This window comes from Crinia signifera, chromosome 4, assembly GCF_055691185.1.
Source record: "Crinia signifera chromosome 4, ASM5569118v1, whole genome shotgun sequence".
Lineage (NCBI taxonomy): Eukaryota > Metazoa > Chordata > Amphibia > Anura > Myobatrachidae > Crinia > Crinia signifera.
The window spans coordinates 300518885-300535221 of record NC_139220.1 but is presented as its reverse complement, the minus strand read 5'-3'; positions in this window follow the sequence as shown (position 1 = coordinate 300535221).

Genomic DNA, 16337 nt, shown 5'->3' with positions numbered 1-16337 from the left:
ACAGATTTCAATTTCAGCATAAGATGGAAAAGTTTGAGGTGATTTCAAGAGATGCTATCAAGGTCAGAAGATATTGCACCTGCGACATGAAGATAGCGTTTTCGAATGTTTTGAGAATCAGAAGGAGGAGGCACAGTGACTGCTTGCTTATCAACATTGATCCAATTATTTCTATTATAAACAAACTTTTGTTTTGACATCTTATTAAAAAGTGTGAATATATTGCTTTAGCTTAAAACTTCAAAAGAAATATTTAATGAGCACTGACGTGGATTGCATTCCACATTTTTGGTATAACTATGAGCACCCTAAGATTAAACGTCAGATCACCGTCTGACTAGCATACTCCATTGGTGTGTGTGTGTCATTTCAACTGATCTCCGGCCGTCACTTAGAAGATGAATCCTCTGGCTGACATCGAAGGTTGATAAGTATAACTGAACCCTATCAGTTTGGGGGCTCGTCCGGGATGTTCCATCATCTCTCCACCTGACAACAAACTCCTCTGATCTCTCAGGAACCGCTGAACAAAAAAACAGTAAGTGAGAATAAATGTGTAGATTTCTACCTGCTCACTTGGTTCAGCACTTCTTGTGTGTATCTGTGGAATGTCATTTGGGAGGATCAGAGAATATCTCAAAGAACCCAATGTCAGTCAGAAGAAATTCTCTTTAAGGTAAATACTGTAAAGTGTTATATGGATAAAGTAGATTATGATGCTTGTAAATAATTTGAATTATTACATAATCAGAGGGGTGTATGTAGACAGTGTATCTGTGTTGTTGTTTTAAGAATATAGGAGATCTGTGGTACCAAGTTTAGTAGCAAGTACAAGTACTAAAGTATCATTTGGTAATGTAGAAAATTATAATGAAGTATACTGCATAATAGGCTATCATTTAAAAAGGGAATTGTTGGAACAATACATTGAAGATGATTACTCTAATATCATAATCTATTTGCCCAGGAATCATATACTCCCAGGTTTAAAACCCATTTGTCAGTATAGTATTAAGAAGCTGCCACATACTCAAGCAGCAGATGAAAAAAAAAAAAGCTTATTTTTGTCTTGAGAACACTAAAAGAAAATTCAAATGACTGAACTGTTTGAAATCATGACTATCTGTATGTTATTGTTTATGGTTCTAATCTTCCTGGGATATGTGGGATACATTTTAGCAAAAGAATTTATGGGCATTAAGAAACTTCTTGGTGAAACTGAAAATATACAGTTGTATGAAGTCTGATCAATGATATATGCTCCACACTGCCACTGCAATTTTCACTGTATGTATTGTTGATATTTCTATCACTATTCTTTTGAAGTATGCTACACTTTTTATAAAAAGTTAAGTCTGTGTTACTGGGAATCTAATATTAAAAACACAAGGGACTAGAATATCTATACTAGTTGGGATGGCTGATCATATTGCCACAAATGGTGTTTATGTAGGAGGTGTATCAGCTACCTATCCTGATGTTAGATGTAATTTGACTATAACTGTGGGAACACATTGTGTAAATGCAGGTGACCTATTAGCAGTAATAGGAAGAACCTGGCATGAGGTACTGACATATCCCACTACACAGGAAAACGGGACAAATATCAGACCCTCACTCATTTGTCCAATATCAAATATAAGACACACATCACTCCTATCACCCAGGCAAAGCAACCAGCACACTCAGACAGGGAGAAAAAAACCTCCTCCCCAGAGAATTAAAGATAACATTACGACACTACATGCTGGATCAGGGGGGGCCATTCAGGCATATGTGCCCGCCTGACTGCACAGGGTGTAAGGCAAAAGAACAAATAGACAGGGAGAACCAGATTGAATTGTCCAGCCTGCACAGCAAATATATTGTTGCAAACACAAAAAAGTGGGATTCCCGTATTAATAGGAATCTCTGGCGAACAAAAAAAAGGAGGAATATTTGTGGCTGAAACAATGGCTAACCCATACAGCAAAATAACCATTTTAAAAGGCACCCACATTGAAAAGCCATTACACTCCTGCTGTATGGAGGATATACCTGGCAAAAATTACTAGAACAGAAGGAAGCAAAAGATCCCACTGGTCCTTTATTCTGCCCACTGACAGACATTAAAGCTTCTCTTGGGGAAAGAATTACAGGAGTACTGACTAGAGCAGGTCTCCTGTAAACTTAAAGATACAGTACCTCCATAAGGTGAAGGAGATACTGACCAGAACAGGTCCCCAAGGAGAGGACTAAAGGACACATATACTCCCATACAGTGTACTCACATAAGGTACTGTAAACTAATACATCTAATTTGGTCTCCCATGAGGATTCTCACATCAGTGTGAGGGGAGATAAGGTAGGGTTCCGTGTATACAGTCCATAAACCTCCATAAGATCTCCCATAAAGGTACTCACTTCAGTGTGAGGGGAGAAAAGGCCATAAGGTCTCCCATAAAGGTACTCACTTCAGTGTGAGGGGAGAAAAGGCCATAAGGTCTCCCATAAAGGTACTCACTTCAGTGTGAGGGGAGAAAAGGCCATAAGGTCTCCCATAAAGGTACTCACATCAGTGTGAGGGGAGAAAAGGCCATAAGGTCTCCCATAAAGGTACTCACTTCAGTGTGAGGGGAGAAAAGGCCATAAGGTCTCCCATAAAGGTACTCACTTCAGTGTGAGGGGAGAAAAGGCCATAAGGGGAGGATAAAGTCATGGGAACACGGTCTAGAAAGATGTCACGGCCAGACAAACCCATAGATGTCATTAGGCAGCGTGAGGGGGAGAAGGCACTAAAATGAATAAAAAAGGTTTTTAAAAGAGCTGGCTTTCCGGCAGAGGGCAGTTTACATGTTGACAGTTGGGAAAAATGTGCTTCCTGTAATAAAAATTGTATAGCAAAACATAAATGCAGTGACCAGGTGACCATTTGGATAACAGCAGCTAAAGAAATAGAGACAGAAAATCAGGAAAAATTGGATAATGACAACCCATTACAATTAATACACCCTGTGCAGCCCATAATACCAGGGGCACCACCAGAGGCAGCGCTTCTAGGTGCACCAATGAGAGAGATAGAAACAGCATCATCTCCACCACCATCCTATGTCCATGCACTTACACAGATCATTACACAGGTTTATGCAAACAAATAATATACTCGCAGAACTATTGTGGATTGATATTTTTGTCTGGTGTTCTTAAATAGAGAGAACTGCTAATTGGTGATTTCATTGTTTAAACATTTATACTATTGCAGTTATCAAAATAAGGTTTTTGTTTATTTTAGTTATTTTCTAAAAATGCGTCCAAATCTTAATTATCTTGTTATTGAATTATCAGACAGAACTGTGCTATATATATTTTTGGGGAAAGCCGTATTTTGTATATAAGAGATTTGTAGTAACTGCTTTTTATTTACATGTATTGCAGATATACTGGAAACGTAAACGTTAGGTTGATTTTTTGTTTAAAGCCCATAATTATAACTCTTATGTTTGTCTAAATGAAGAGTATTTCTCTATCTTGAATTTTAAGTTCCCCTAGACATTGTTGTAGTTCATAAGGTTAATTTGACTGTCAGCTAGAAGAAACAGGGTGTGTCACAAGATTACAGTGACAAGATATATCAATTATAAGGAAAATGACATCATAAAGATATAGGTATGAAACATACCGACAGTTAGCACTCTTGACCCCCATGAGAATATGCACAGATTTTGGAAAGATAATCAGAAGGAGCAGGTAACATCTTCAAAAGATAAGAGTGTACAAGTTGTGTTGTCACAGAATTGTATCACACCACTAAAGTGGATACTGATTGTATACTTTCCAGAATATTTGTTAACACACTTGAACACTTAGCAAAAGATTAAATGAAAGCTTTAAAATACAGTGTACATGTGATGTGAGCTTAAGTCACATTGAATATAAAATGAAATAATTCCTGCAACTGATTATGGATTTCCAATCTTTGTGTGTCTGTTATGACCCAGTTTTATTTTTTATTTTTTTCAATTCAAAGAGTTTTATTTGTTTCTTCACATCAACATTACATTCACATTTAATAAAAAAGACAAACAAGACACAAAATTGCTGTGCTTCACAGGTAAAATAATCGTAGTTGCCCAGTTACTGCTTATAATTAACACAGTTGTAGACCCATAATTTTTGCTTCACTCCCGTTTGCAACAGCATCGGACTCTACGGCTGTCGGAGCCACACAACCCCTCTCCATTCCTTATTTATTGAGTTTACTATTCGTGCCTAAGTTATAATATACGGGGTTACTATAAATAACAGGAACCCGTTTCAAGTGTTAAGGTTCAGTGTCCCATTCCCCCCACCATGCTAAAGTGTAAAACCTCTAAACCTAGTACTTCACAATATTTATCTTTTTTTTTTCCTCACCCCCCCCCTTCCTTTCCCCACTTTCTCATATTCTCTCATCACTCTTTTTTTTTTCCTTCTTTTCTTTCCCTTTCCTCTTCGTGTTCCCCTTACTAACATATTTTAATGTGGCATGATGGACTGTGTAGCTCCGACCTAACGAAAGTGACGCACTATACATAACAACTGCTGGACAGCGGCATATACAATGCTCATGCAATATGGTAACACAGCACAAATAACACTAACATACACCCCAATGCCCAAACACCCGGTTTGGTCGGGATTAATGATTTCCTCAATAACCTGATTAAGTCTTTTTGCTAATACTTTGGCTAATATCTTGATATCGTTTGTAAGTAAAGAAATCGGCCTATAGGATTCAACTAGCCCCGGGTCCTTATCTTTTTTAGGGAGCACAACGATCAATGCCTCCGACATTGAGGGAGAGATGGCCCCTTTGGCGTATAAATCCACAAATAAAGCTTGGAATTTCTGAGAGAAAAATTCTTTATGTAATCTATATAACTCCTGTGGAATTCCGTCCATTCCCGGGGCTTTACCTCCGGGAATGTCCGCAATTGCAGCCTCTATTTCCTGTAAAGTAATTGGCTTATCCAACATCTTGCTGGATTCCTTGGCTAATACGGGATGCTCAATTTTGGCCAAATAACTACATATTTCCGTATATGTGTGGCCCTGTTGAGAAGCGTACAGCTTTTTATAAAATTGTCTGAAGCTTTCTGCAATTTCAGGGGTCTGTTTAACCGTTCTTCCCTCCTCCGCTCTAATCTCCGTTACTGTGTTATTAAGGCGCTCTGGTTTGGCCAGACCCGCTAAGAATTTCCCTGGCCTGTCCCCTTCAGCATATCTAATATGCCCAGTGAATAACTCTCTATACATAGCTTTATCCATTAAACTCCTACGCCAGGCCTCTAGATCCTCCTCCCAGGCTTCCTTATCTGATTGATTTTTAGTCTGTATGTACAGTAGCTCTGAGTTATGACACTTTAATTCAAGTTGGGCCTCTTTTACCTTATGGCAGTTTTTAAGTTTTACTATTTCCTTTATTAGCGTACCCCTAAGATTGGCTTTAAATGAGTCCCAGATGATATCCACCGATGCTGAACCCTGATTGTTCTCGAAAAATTCCTGCCATTGGGGTTCCGATTCTTCTCCCACCTTAAAATGGGACAACCAAAAGGGGTTCACCTTCCAAAAGGAGAATCCCTTCATGTCGCCCCAATCCACCACCATTTCCAGGAGTGAGTGGTCAGATATACCTCTAGTCAAGTACTTAATACTCTCTACACGTGGCAACCAGTCCCTCGTGGCCAGGGCCATGTCGATTCTCGAGAAGGAGGTATATGTCTTCGAAAAGCAGGAAAACTTCCGTTCCTTGGGGTGGTTTACTCTCCATACGTCATAATCCCAATTCTCTCGTTAATTTCGAAAAACCATTCCCTCGCGGGTTCCCACTTTGTTTTATCATACTTTCCCTGTCCCATAGGGGATCGAATATATTATTAAAATCTCCCATGACCAAGGCCGGGGTATTAGGGTGTGCAGCCATGAACTCTGCCACTTTTTTGAGAACCTCAAAATTAAAGGGAGGGGGTATATAAACTGCCATAAGTAAGAATTCCAATGAGCCCAATTTGCATTTAATAAACACAAATCTCCCCCCTCGGATCAATTAGGGTAGTGTTGACGGAGAAGGGAATACCCCTACGGACCAATATTGAAACCCCTCTCAAGGTGTTCGTGAAAGTGGAATGGAATGCCCAGCCTATCCAATTTTTCTTAAGGGCTAGTAACTTATTTCCTAATAGGTGTGTCTCCTGTAGGCATATAATGTCTACAGCGTATTTCCGAAGCTGGCGCAGAACCAGGGTTCTTTTAATTTTATTATTCAGCCCCCTCACATTCCATGTGAGGAGACTGTACTTTATGGCCACCATAGTTGTGGTTTATCCATATATGCAATCTTGTACAGTGGATCCGGAACTGACTGATATTGAATTGACCTAGTTTGCCACCCAATCCCCACCCCCCACCCTGCATGCCCAACCCCTTTCTTTTTCGTGACATGCCTCACTGCCCCCCCCCCCCCCCCCACTTCTGCCCTCCCTATTCTAAACCCACTCATACCCCTAACAATATTACAATAAGACGTCTTTTGGGGCAATAGATATAATGACTACTAACTGGGAGCTCTCCCCTGCCCCCCAGAAAAAACACTATAAAGTCCCCTGGTAGGTGACCATTTCACTCTTTTCGACTCAAACGGAGATCATATTTATGCATATATGGAGAAGGTTAACCACATTACAAATATGCCAGAAACATATATTTTGTATATACCTATTTTGTCATCAGGCGAGGTACTCTTACTCTGTCGCCTCAAAAAAAACAAAACCAAAAAAAAAACATATAGCAAACTCCGTATATTGTGTTGACATGCTATTATGAGCATCTTTTTCTTAGTATATATTTAAGCAGGATAGATGAGCCTTGTGTCTCAATCTTAGATTTACCCAACCTGGCAAGATCTTTGCTCAAAACATATTCATCGCCGGAGAAGAAATGCATACACATACAGTATTCGTCACAGAAAAGGGTTACGTACGCATACAGTATTCCAAAAAAAAACAAAAAAGAATAACATACTACATATATGGTAATACTGCTGGCACACTGTTATGGGCATCTTATTCTTAATATAGCATTAAGCAGGTTAGACGAACCTTATGTCTCTATCTAGCAAAACATTTGCTCAGTGCGTATTCATCCCAGGAAAAAAAAAAAAACACAACAAAAAGAAAAACACTGAACACGCTCTCTTCACCTTAATGGCATGCCGTTATGAGCATATTATTCTTGATGTATCATTAGACCGGCTAGGTAAGCTCTCTCTACCTTAGAATTACCAGACTTGGCAAACATTTGCTCAGTGCATACACATCGCAGAAGAGAAAATACACATACCATGTACCATATATAGAAAGGAGAAAAAAAAAAAAAAAACACAAGGCAACAACAATATACTAAATCTCTGAGGCTACAAACTAATACCAGTCCAGCTAAGCAGAACCAGAGTCCATTGAACGTTTGCCCGGAAATTTGGAGTCCAACCATGCTGCTGCTTCTTTTGGAGAAAAAAAGATTTTTGTGTCTCCTTCATGTACCACGCGCAGCTTAGCCGGAAAGAGTACACCATAAGATAGTTCCAGTTCTCTTAAACGCTTCTTAATTTCATAATATTGGGCTCTTTCCCGCTGGACACCTATGGCATAGTCTGGGAACACTGAGACCCTTATATTGTCCCATTCCAGGGGCCCTTTAGATCTGGTTAACTTCAGAATTGTGTCCCGGTCAGAGTGGTGCAGCATTTTTGCAATGAGAGTACGGGCCGGAGCACCCGGAGGGGGTGCTTTCATAGGGACCCGGTGTGCTCTTTCCACAGAGAAAAACTTGGAAAAGGCCTCTTTGCCATACACTTTAACTAACCAGTTTTCCAAGAATAACTCCGGGTTTGAGCCCTCTAACTTCTCAGGCAAACCCACAAATCTTAGATTGCTTCTCCTGCAGCGCCCTTCCATATCAGTCAAATTAGTGTTAATTGACTTCAGCTGGGCCGCCATACTCTCCACTTTATCCGCAATAGGAGTAACCTTGTCTTCCAGTGTGGAGGTCCGATTTTCAACCTCCTTTACTCGCTCTATAACCCTTTGGACCGACTGTTTAATCACATCCAGGTCCCCCTGGACCTTTTCGATTTTACTGGCTAGTCGTCCTTCGCTTGCTGCCAATGCGTCCAGCACCTTTTGGATCGAGGCACTATTCTGTCCTGAGTCTGGAGGTGTAGCAGGGGGGGAGGTTTCTTCTCTATTATTAGAGGAGGTTGGGGTGGCTGGTTGTCTGGCAAACTTTGCAAGCCGGTTTGCTGCGGCTGCATTTTGGGTTTTCCCCATTATGAGTCCTGCCAAGGGGAGTCTCTAACCACCAAGGAGTTTAGGAAATTTGACAAATTTGAAGGGGGCACTCAGTTATGAGCCAATTTAGGCAATTAGACTTTATACTTTATATTTCTCAGTCCAAAAGACTTCAGGTCGTATTTTACAAGAGTAGTAATAAATGCAAATCTACTCACACTTCACATCACTGTCCGAACTGAGGCACAGAAGTAAGGCGTCTCCAGGTTACACATCCAGCTATTCCTCCTGATCTTATGGAGGACAGATAAGCAGACTGGCTCGGTCTGTGTCCCCGCAGGCTCACTGCCAGCACCTCTGTTTACAGCCACTGTTTGCCCCCTCAGTCCTGACTGGCTATGGCTCCAGCACGCCTGCTCCCTCAGCGTCTCAACTCCTGCCCCCTCTCTGCCAAGCGTTCCCTCCGCGGCTTCTCCGTCCGCCTCTATGTCTCTCCGGCTGCGGCCGTCCTCTGTGCCGGCCCGGCTCCCCTCCAACACCACGGCGACGCTGCCGCTCTCGCGTCACTTCCGGTCTCGCTGGGGCGCGCTGGCGTCCACCTCTCCGACTCCCGCCGCCTGCTCCAGCCTCTCTAGGAGCCCGCCGCCACTGCCTCCAGGTACCTCCGTGTACTAGATTCAAGGGGGGAAACAGGCTCCCACCTGCCCGCCCATGGTCACTTTTCCTAGGGGACTGTAAAACGGATCAATGGGAGACCCATGGAGCAGAGGAGACCCACGACCTACGTCTCACTCCCTGCTCTCCGTAGCCACGCCCCCCGTTATGACCCAGTTTTGATATATTATTTTGGTTTTAATTGTAAGGTGCAGCGGGGTACCCTAAGTAAAAACTGTTAAATAAATGTGTCTTTGATGCTAACCAAAGGAATTCCAAGGATGAGTTAAAAAAGGGGGGGGTTGGCTTCTGTCTTAGCAAAATAATATATGTTGCTAGAACTTTAACTGTGAAATGCAAGCTGTAGATCAGTGCTGAATACTTTAACCCTCAGATTTATCTTTAATGATATGAAACTCTTTTGCTAAGTATATACGCTATTTGTAAAGTTATTTGAATGATATCTGTATATTCTGTAAAGATTGATGCAAATTTAGTTATTTGCATTTACAGCTGATTTGCATATCACATATCTGCACTAGTACTGTAATTTAAAGAAATGTTTTTGTTTTAGCTCCAATATAAAAAGCCCTTAATAACAGTCAAAAAGTGACTCCCCAAAATAATATTACATGTTATCTCAGACAATGCAAATGACTGTTCCCTGAATTCGGCAGGAGCTGTTCTTTTGTCTGTCCAAGGTGCTTGTATGATGTTTAAAGTCTGAAAATATACATACCGTAATTAATTCTGAAAATGTGTAAAAAAAACTCTTGTATATATCTCTTAACAGTTTTCTACCTCAACGTATGGTGTGTATTTAATAGAGCAAAACAGAACATTTGGTTAAAATCTGAACAGATCAACTAAAATCTATTTTATTTTGATTAATTTAACTGTGTTCAGTCATATCACAGTGTACAAAAGTGTCAGCAGGTCTGCACTTTGTAGGGAGGGGCTATGAGTCCCCGTGCATTGTATTATTTTCAATGCAGATGAATTGTTACTACAGATAAGATATTTGTCTGCAGAAAGATTCACAGCAGAAAATAAAATGTATTTAATCCTAATTGATTTAACAAAAGTTTTGTTTGTTTCATGTATTAAGAGAAATCAGCTACTTGTATTCATATAAATAATGACACACTCTTATATTGGTTATCAGAAAATTCCAATACTGTACACTGCATTACTTTAGTATGATAATGATTTACTCTTATAAACATTTAACAAACTAAATATGAAGTAGCGCTCCTAACGCCCTCCAATGTAATCCTCAAGCACTGTACAAGTCTGAAACCAGCTTCATTATTTACACTAGAGTCAGAATAAAGGAGTGTAGCGGGGGACGCTGCCGATGTCTCACATACAGACTGTTACACTAGAGTCAGAATAAAGGAGTGTAGCGGGGGACGCTGCATATGTCTCACATACAGACTGTTACATTAGAAGCAGCCAAAGAGATACAAAAGAAATGTGTACTGTAAATAATATTGCTGATAGATAGTGTTTGCTTTAGGCTTCATCATATTGATCTCAGCAGTATTGTACACTGTGCTCAAAAGGGGGGAGGAGTTACAGAGAAATTGCAGAGCTCCATAATAAGTATATAAATGCTGTGATAACAGTATCTCAGCATAAGAAAAAAAAAAAAAGGCACTTTTTAAATTTTCAGAGATTTCCAAGGCATTGTGATAATAATATCCTATACATAATGTATAACTATGGGAATGTCTACCCTTATATACTGTATGTCTAAATAAACAGCAGAGCTGAAGGCTCTAATGCAAGGATGCTGTCTTTGTTGCCTGTCTAAGCCAGTTGTGGTGTAAGGTCACAGCACACTGAGGAGCAGACACTTATGACTATGGGCAATAGTATGGCTAATATCCTGCAAGGCAGGTAAGCCGTGTTACAGTTATTGAATACACCCGACCATCAGATGGACATAGAACCCAAAAGTGCTAAGCCAGAAGACACACTTGTTGCTCCTACAATAAGCCTCTGAGCAAGGAAGTAAGAAACAAGGTGTCACACCAGGGGTCTGAGTCGACGAGACTGAGACCTCTGGTGGGGACCTGGACCGGTACCTGAACCGGGGAGGTTGGAGAGGACCCTTACGCATATGATGCGTGACAGTGCACCCGAAGCCAATGAACAGTCAGTGGTAAAATACAACCGAGTTTTATTAGCAGATGGTTGTAATACACAGGCAGTAAAGTATGCAGATGAAATAGTACAGTCTATGTAGATGGCAATACTTTACAGCTGGAAGATGGTATGGTATCGATGGTGGAACATCGGATCCGGAGTATCGGATATGGAGTTGAAGACTGTGGGTCCGGAATGACGGACGGAAACTGGAAGTAGGAGATCCGGAATATCGGACTTAGCGATGGCGGAACATCGATGGTGAACGATGATGGAACATCGGAAGGACCAGAGTCCTGGAGCAAGGCTTGAGTGCTGGGCTGTAGAAGCAGGATCGCAGGAGATGGAATACCTGGAACTTCACAGGAGATGGAATGCCTGGAGTACACTGCAGAATAGGAGATAACAACACCAGCAGGAATACACTTGTATGGAGACAAGGACAGCTGAACACACACTGGAGACAACTGAAGCACTAGCAATGATTCTGAGAGTTCCCTGCATACTTATACCCACTGGGTGGCCAGGATTGGCCGGGCAGGTATGACAGGGAGATCAGAACCATCAGGATTGGATAGTGCAAACATGTGACTGGGAAAAACATGGCAGCCCCCATGTCTGCTATGGCGGGAAAGACTGTTTGTACACGCCATGCTTGTGGCTGGGAGCAATGGCGGTAGACAGACGGATTGCCGTGCACTGGGTACTGTCACTGTGGGTCAGGGGAGCGGTGCGCCGCGCAGCCGCGGACTCAGCAGTGCTGAGAGGACTGGAGGATGACAGCGATGATGGCGCACGGCAGGCAGGACGCCGGCAGGGATGACATCTGAACCGCAAGCTGAGCCTGCGGAGGCACTTAGCCGGTAAGATAGTCTGTCTTAATACCCGGATCGTGATAGCACCCCCCCCTTTAAGGGTGGCCCCAGGACACCTTTTAGGCTTGCGGGGAAACTTGGAGTGGAACGCCCGGATGAGTCTGGGAGCATGGACATCGATGGCATTGGTCCATGATCGCTCTTCGGGGCCGTAGATCCAATCGATCAGATATTGCAGACGACCATATCGGATGCGAGAGTCCAAGATTTTACTGACCTCGTATTCTGTTCCACGCTGGGTGCAAACTTTAGGTGCCTTGGGGAGCTTGGAATGAAAGCGATTAAGAACCAGCAGCTTGAGCAGCGAAATATGGAATGTAGCTGGCACTTTCAAATAAGGTGGCAACTTGAGCATGTAGGCCACAGGGTTGACGACTCGCTCAACTGGGAATGGACCAATATATCGGGGAGCAAACTTCATAGATGGCACTCTCAATCGAAGATTCTTGGTTGACAGCCAGTCACGATCTCCTGGACGGAGGGCTGGCACAGCTCTGCGTTTCCTGTCGGCAAATTTTTTGTACCTGCTTGAAGCTTTCAGGAGTGAAGCACGAATGAGCTTCCAGGATTTGATGAATTGCCGGATGGTCGTGTCGACCGCTGTAACAGAGGATACAGGTTGCAGAGTGAAGTCAGGAACTCGAGGATGAAACCCATAGTTGGCAAGGAATGGAGTGACATTTGATGAAGAGCGATATTGGTTATTATGGCAGAATTCTGCCCACGGAAGAAGTTGAGCCCAGTCTTCTTGGGAGGAAGAGACATATGTGCGGAGGAATGCTTCAAGATCCTGATTTACCCTCTCTGTTTGGCCATTTGTTTGAGGGTGATAGGCTGTAGAGAACTTTAGCTTGATTTGAAGCAGGGATCACAGGCTTCACCAGAATTTGGCTACGAATTGGACCCCTCTATCGGAGATGATTTCAAGAGGCAGACCATGAAGCTTGAATATCTCTTTAATGAAGAGCTGGGACAGCTTGGAAGCTGACGGAAGACCGGTGAGAGGAACGAAGTGAGCCATCTTGGTGAACCGGTCAACAATCACCCAGATGGTAGTGAACTTGTCAGACTCTGGAAGATCAGTTACAAAGTCCATAGATATGTGCGTCCAGGGATGATGTGGCACTGACAGTGGCATCAATTGCCCAGGAGGAGACTGACGGCTGGTCTTGCGCTGGGCACATTTAGCACAAGAGGAGACAAAGTCCTGTACATCCTGTTTGAGGGACGGACACCAGTAGGACCTGGTGATAAACTCATACGTTTTCTGAATGCCTGCATGGCCAGCAAATTTTGAAGAATGCGCCCAACAAAGCAGCTTCTTTCTTAGGGCTGGCTTTACATATCTTTTCCCTGTAGGGGGCGAGAGATTTGTTACTCCCGTTGCGGAGAAGGCCACTGGATCAATAATAAAATGTTGACTCGTGGACTTTGACTCACTATCTTGCTCCCATGACCGGGAAAGGGCATCAGCTTTTCGATTTTGTGTCCCTGGACAGAATGACAGCTTGAAACGGAACCTGGAAAAGAAAAGCGTCCATCTGGCTTGACGGGGATTTAAACATTGAGCAGACTTGAGATACAGAAGGTTCTTGTGGTCTGTGATAATTGTGATCTCATGGACAGCGCCCTCTAGAAGATATCTCCATTCTTCTAATGCCAATTTGATGGCAAGAAGCTCTTGATCGCCGATGGCATAGTTACACTCTGCAGGCAGAAACTTACGAGAGTAAAACCCACAGGGATGAAGACGTCCATCGGGCGCTTTCTGCGAGAGGACTGCCCCAACACCCACGGAGGAGGCGTCGACCTCAAGAATAAAGGGCAAGGTGGTGTCAGGTTGTCTTAACACGGGAGCTGAAGTGAACCTCTGCTTTAACAGATGGAAGGCTTCGATGGCTTCTGCCGGCCACTTCGCTGGATTGGACCCTTTTCTTGTCAGGGCAGTGATGGGTGCCACAATAGAAGAGAAATTACGGATGAACTTTCTGTAATAATTGGCAAAACCCAGGAAACGCTGAATACCTTTCAGCGAAGAGGGAATTGGCCAATCTTGAATGGCCTGCAGTTTTCCTGGGTCCATTTGTAGACCAGAACCAGAGACAATGTACCCTAGGAAGGGTATAGACTTCACCTCGAAGACACACTTCTCCAGTTTGCAGTAGAGATGATTAGCTCGCAGCCGGGACAGGACCTCTTTGACCCAATAACGATGTTCTTCGATGTTATTGGCGTAAATTAAAATGTCATCGAGATATACGACTACATGTCGATACAGAATGTCCCGAAAGATCTCGTTGACATAGTGCTGGAATACAGCTGGGGCATTGCTGAGCCCGAAGTGCATGACGAGATACTCATAGTGGCCGTCTCTGGTGTTAAACGCCGTCTTCCACTCGTCGCCCTCTCGTATGCGGATGAGATTGTATGCGCCCCTCAGGTCGAGTTTCGTGAAGATGGTTGCACCGCTGACATGGTCAAACAACTCAGTGATGAGGGGCAGCGGATATCTGTTCTTTACAGTAATGTCATTGAGGCCGCGATAATCAATGCAGGGACGTAGGCCTCCATCCTTCTTCTTCACGAAGAAGAATCCTGCACCAGCAGGAGAAGTCGAAGGACGGATGAATCCCTTTGCCAGATTTTCCTTGATGTAATCGGTCATGGCCTGAGTCTCTGGAAGAGAGAGGGGATAGGATCTACCTCTCGGTGGTTCTTTGCCTGGGATAAGGTCGATAGGGCAATCCCGCGGTCTGTGAGGAGGTAGAAGATCAGCGCCAGACTTGCTGAATACATCAGAGTACTTTCTGTAGGGAAGAGGCGGAAGATCTGCTGCATCGGCTGAGGAATGGCGAGCTGGGAGTACCTTTTGGAGACAGGTACTGGAGCAGGAAGGATCCCAGGAAAGGATTTCGGATGTCTTCCAATCAAGGCGAGGATTATGAAGACAAAGCCAGGGTAAGCCCAGAACCAGAGCATGAGTGGCTCGGGTCAGTACCAGAAAGGACAAGAGTTCAGTGTGCAGGACTCCCACTCTAACTGTAAGTGGCAAAGTTCTGCGGGAGACTGTCGCATCAGGAATCCTACTGCCATCCACAGCAGTAAGGAAGACAGTCTTGGAAAGACTTTCAGTGGGCAACCCCCACTTGCGGACCAGTTCAGCAGTTACGAAGTTGCCAGCGGGACAGGAATCAAGAAGTGCAGAGACAGTCTTGAAATGCTGACCAACTTGTAGGGAAACTGGAAGTACGCAATCAGTTGCTGATGGAGAGGACTTAATTACTCCTAGCCTACCCTCTCCTTGACGGGCTAGGAGGAGGAGTTTTCCTGACGCTTTGGGCATGCAGAAATTTGATGTGCTGGGTCGGCACAATACAGGCAGAGCTGTGCCAATCGACGACGTCGACGTTCTCCTGGAGACAATCGGAAGCGATTTATCTCCATTGGTTCTTCTTTGGAATGGACCACTGGGGTAGCAGGTAAAGAATGCGAAGGAGTTGGCACTTTAACTGGAGCACTCTTGTTACGTTCTACAGCCCTTTCACGGAAGCGTAGGTCCACTTTAATGCATAGCGAAATAAGGTCATCTAGACCAGATGGTAAGTCTCTGGTAGCGAGTTCATCCTTAATACGGTCGGATAGACCATGCCAGAAAGCTGTGTATAAGGCCCCATCACACCAGGAGAGTTCAGACGCCAGAATCTGGAATTGGACCAGATATTGCCCGACGGAGCGGGATCCCTGTCTGAGACGGAGGAGTTCAGTGGAGGCAGATGCTGATCGCCCAGGCTCATGAAAGATGCGCCGGAAAGTTGACACAAAGTCCTTGTAGTTAGACAAGATGGCATCAGATTTTTCCCATAATGGTGACGCCCATTCTAACGCTGCTCCACACAGGAGAGAGATGATGTAGGCGATCTTGACCCTTTCAGTAGGGAAGTTACTGGGTTGCAGCTCGAAATGAATCTCACACTGATTGAGAAAACCTCTGCAGGTCTTGGGGTTCCCATCATACTTAGTGGGGACAGACAGATGAAGGCGAGGTGCAGCAGCCAATACAGGAGGATGAACTGGACTTGGAAGTTCACTGACAGGCTCAGGGCCACTGAGAGTGGTCTGTAGTTTATCCAGCCGGGAAGACAGATCTTGGAGACAATGAATCACTTGGCTCTGCGCAGCTTCTTGCTGATCCAAGCGAACAGCCAGTTGCTGTACAGGGCTGGATGGTGATGCTTGGCTTGTGGCTGGATCCATTAGGCTAGTGCTTACTGTCACACCAGGTGTCTGAGTCGACGAGACTGAGACCTCTGGTGGGGACCTGGACCGGTACCTGAACCGGGGAGGTTGGAGA